We start from the raw sequence: 4,746 nt of genomic DNA, 5'->3' as shown, positions 1-4,746 counted from the left end.
ACATCATTAACAACAATAATGTGGACAAAATAACATCATCCAAAAATGATGAGGTCAAATATATCTTTAAGGTGAGTACATATAGACAAACTTAGAGTCACATACATTTACCATATCTTTAAGGTAGGTAGATGTGGCATTATTAATACTACACTATGCTTATTTATATAACTCTCACTTCACAAAATGTCGGTTCTTGACCTTCTGAACACACTGCTCTGACATACAGCCACTCATAGGGGGAAGAGCCATGCACCATTTTTGAGATATGGTTAGATTTTTAATGCACTTATATTTAACCTGGAATTTCTCTGACTTAGTGCATGAGCTTCAGACCGCACAGTGCAGATATAGAGAACAAACCACTGCTCACTGTATCCGAGCTGTGTTATTTGGAGCTCATGCACAAACTTGGAGAAATTCATAAAATAGGTACAAAGCTATATAGAACCTGCTCCAGGATGCACGTTCATGCAGGGCATTAAGTGGGATTAAAAAACTGGGGTGCGGGAGGGCCCTCAAAGGGCGTGGCCGATGTAGTTAAGGGCATGGCTTAAAAACACATAAGCTAAAAATCTGTGCTAAGCTTAGTGTGCTGCCCGACTGGTATTTTGCTAGATTCTGTTATTGCGACCAGCTATATAATAAAACAAGTAACATTGCACCTACAACAAGCCAAGACTATTGACTTTATCAATGGCTGTTAGTTGTATAAGACAAATAAGCAACAACTACGGCTTAATTATATACAACATTGAAAATGCTTCAGTTCTGAAATAGTGAAACTGTAAAAGAACAATAACGAGTCTCTTTGAAGTTGAGTTGAAGCAGAGTTAAGAACTTTTTTTCACCCTGAGGGTGAGGGCAAAAATAAAGAGCTCGATAGGGACCTGTCTCTGCAACTGCCTTTTAAAACAGCCTGTGCTAAGCTCCGGTAGGACCCGGCACACTTAAAGCCCTGCGTTCATGATACAGCCTCAGACTTAGAAAGTGAGATTTGAATTTCTCTTCCATGTCATCTAACTACTGACTTCTCTACTTTCTGTCCAGCCACTCCTTAACTCCCAAAAGTTGAGCTTTAGGAGTATGTTTACTTAAAAATAACTGTGAAATACTCCGAACATTTTAGGCAAGAAACTTAGGGGCATATTATCAAGCAAGGCGTTACAATTATCGCTCTTTTAGTGGCAGACAACTTCCGCTAAAGCAGCGATAATGGGCTTGATAATATGCCCTTGAGAATTCCAATAGAAGCCCATGTTGACACCAGAACATGGGCTTCTATTGGAATTCTCTGCGGCATATTATCAAGCCCATTATCGCCGCTTTGCCTTTGGCGATAATTGTAACGCCGTTTCTTGATAATATGCCCCTTGATTTCATTTGCAAAAAGTTTACTGGTTCTCATCTTGAAGACATTGTGGTAAGGATGCTACCAGCCAATGATGTCCCCGTTGATTCATGGAAGATGTTAGGCCATCGTTGAGATTTGATTTGCTGGACGGTCTCAGCAGATGGCATGACCAGCTTCCTCTTGAGTTTGGTGGTGTGTGTTTGTAGGGCTTTTCAAATGTGGTTGTGAGCTTGCTGCAGGCTAGCACGTTTCGTACTGCACAGCTGTTCTTCTGAATGCAGAAATAGTAAATTTACGCTTGTATTGCTGCATAGAGACGCTTGGATTAAGGGCTAACGGTGTTTTTGTCTTTACAAGTAATCTTGGGGCATATGGCTGGTAATACCCTCATTGGGAGCTTACACACTCCAGGGGGTGGCCTTTCCACACTGCACTTCAGGATTACCAAATAGGCAAAGTAGGCACCGGCCTGTGGACCCCAGTCCTTTTAGGGGCCCTGCGACAGCGGATCAAAGTAACATTGATTACAATCAAGCTTTCTTAAATTGTTTCCAATTAATTTTTGTTTAATAACATTCATAATTGCTAATGTTTCGTTTTGTGTAATAAAATTGGTTTATTAAAATTGTTGGTTGCTAAAATTAAAAACGTATTAGGAGATCATTTGCGAGGGGGCCCTACATTTCCACCTCCTGGTGTCCTCCACAGGGTTCAATCGGGCACTGACACCGTGTTTAACAGATCCCTACCTACGTGTAGGATTAATTCAGGACATTCCTACCAAACGTCTTCTCTGGACGTAGCCTGTGTTTCTTAAAACAGAAGCCTGGGAAAGATTTGAGAAGGAAAGCGTCTCTTTGTAGAAATTAGCGATTCGTGATCACAAGATGCAACGTTTTGCTCATTAGCGCCTGTTTCTGCGATAACCTCTGCTCTCCAGATACAGGCTGCAATTCTGGCAGAAAGCACCAAAGGCGAGGATGAAAGGCGGGTTATTGTAGAAGCCACAGATCAAAGAGGAGACTATTTCTAAACATCACTCTGTTTTTTTTTTTTACTTCTAATCCTTGTGGGATTCTTTGGTTGTAAGCATCATGTTGCCTCTCCAGGTTATGTGCAAGGAAGGCGCATCAGAGACGGTACCTAATTTGTTGAACTGCTTGCTGGTGCCGGTGGCCTGGAATTTATTTTTCACTATCTAACTTTGATCAATAGCAAGAGAGGGAAGGGCAGAAAATGAGAAAAGGAGGAAGGAAAAAGATTCCAAAAAAGTGACAAAGGGAGGAAACAGCGATGAAAAAGAATCTGCAAGACTGAGATACAGAGAAAGGGAATGTTGGGAAATGATGGAAAAAAGCATGACGTGGATCTAAGTCAAGTCAGTCTTGGTGCTCAGCAACCCGGACATTCAGCAGCACCAGCTGCTGGCTCCTAAGACTATCTATAGCCTTGGTTTTTTTGTGTACTAATTTGTTGTTTTTACAAATTAAGCACTGGTTATACACAGTGAAACCAATAATCAACGAGGTCCAAATGAGCCACCCTGAATGTCTTCTACAACAGGCTAATAAAAGACAATTTTTATTAAATCTCTGGTGTTGTGAACACTGTAAAAAGTTCTGTTTAGACTTCATCTATTTTCATTATGTGCCAGCTTCTTTTATCCCTTTCAGTAAAAATGATGAAGTATTAGACATTCACAGAAAACTTAGTATTACAGATGACTCCTATCTAGGATGACAGTTTTATGGTGTTTGTTATGAACGCTGCCATAACATCATGAACATATACAGTATAAGCTAAGACATGTTTTTAATGTTTTAGTTATACGAGAGCATCATCTAAAGGTGAAATGACATGACAACTATCACTATATTTGTTTAGTCTTGCTTTTTGCACCATTCATTTAGTGCAAACTCTACCCGCAGGTATTGGAGCACTCTACATGAGCCGCAGGCACATTACACACAGTCACATTTAGGCACAAGGAGAACAAGTGATTTTGTCTAGGCCTGAGCAGTGAACTCTGCTCCACTCGCTAAGCTTTTCTCACTCTGTGCTCTGTGCTCCATGTAGAGCTTAGAGTTCCCCAAAACTCTGGGGAGTTGTGCAGAGCTGAGTCTTTCCTCTCTTGTGGCTTGCCAACATTAAGTTTGCGAGCGCGAGTGAGGAAAATCCAATGCTAGACCACCTCCAAGCGAGATTTCTCAACTCCGGCGGTCGCAGCAGGTCGCCGCTCGAGTAAAGCAACTACTCGAGTGGCCGAAAGAAGCTGCACACCCTTACCTCACTCCGCTGCTTGCGGAACTCCGCGGAGTGCAAAACTTCGCCCAGGCCCAATTTTGTCCTGAGTCACAGAATGTTAAGTCAACATTGAGGCTCAAAACTGCTTTCCCAGTTCCAAAGTGGGCAGCTCTGGCCATAAGACAGATCCTCTTGTGATGCTTCAGTATCTGCAAGCACTGTTTTATTTTGTAAATATGAGATCAAATTGTTGACCTGATAGTATAAAAATCCAGGTATCTTGCCATAAGTTGAAGGGATTTTGCGCTAGTACAGTCATGCCAGAGGTTATGCCAGTTTGCTGCAAAAACCTGTCTCTTTCAGATGTGGCTTGGGAGCAATGTAGAGAAGTGGACATCAGTCTTTCACTGTCTATCATTCCCTGGCAAAAGCCATGACAGAAAAAAGCTAAATGGCTATTTTATACCAAGAGAAGGTATGCTGTGCAAGCCGTCTTAATAAAATGAATTTATAGACTTTTTATTTATTGATGCTGCTAAACCTTTTCATAGCACTTAGAAGTAACTAAATGATGTTAGGAAGCAAGGAACTTACTAACCAGTTTAGGAATGATCATACTGTTTTCACTGGCCATGGTATGCATTGCAATATTTATATTGGCATTCGATGTGGCTACCATTCATACTTTACACAGTAGACTAGGGTGTTAAACATAAATATTTTTGTGTTGTGCTGAGTGTGTTATTTACTTATGAGAGAGGGTTTGGATTTCCACTGTGTTCCTCAACTCATCTAGTGGACTGATCATGACAAGAAAAAACTTTCTGAAACATGCTTATCAGTGGGTTGAGTACAGGTCGCATTCCATCTGATTTCTAATTCATATCTGTGCATTTAACTTTGTCTTGGTACTAGTGGGAGTTAAGAGCCGATTGTGTCACTGGTAGGGCACAGAAAACCTTTATTGCACAACCTAAATGGTATTACTCTACTTGAGCAATGCATGCCAAAATATGTTAGTCAATACTAACCTGAATGTTATCAGGAATTATCCAAGAAAAGCATCACCAGGAAGCACACAGAGGGGTTCATTGGTAGCAACACTTTGTGCAATGAGGAGTCACCTGGAATTTAGAAGGACAGTAAAG

Source organism: Triturus cristatus, chromosome 3_1, assembly GCF_964204655.1.
Source record: "Triturus cristatus chromosome 3_1, aTriCri1.1, whole genome shotgun sequence".
NCBI classification, from domain to species: domain Eukaryota; kingdom Metazoa; phylum Chordata; class Amphibia; order Caudata; family Salamandridae; genus Triturus; species Triturus cristatus.
The sequence above is the reverse complement of the archived record's forward strand: the minus strand, read 5'-3'. Positions refer to the sequence as shown.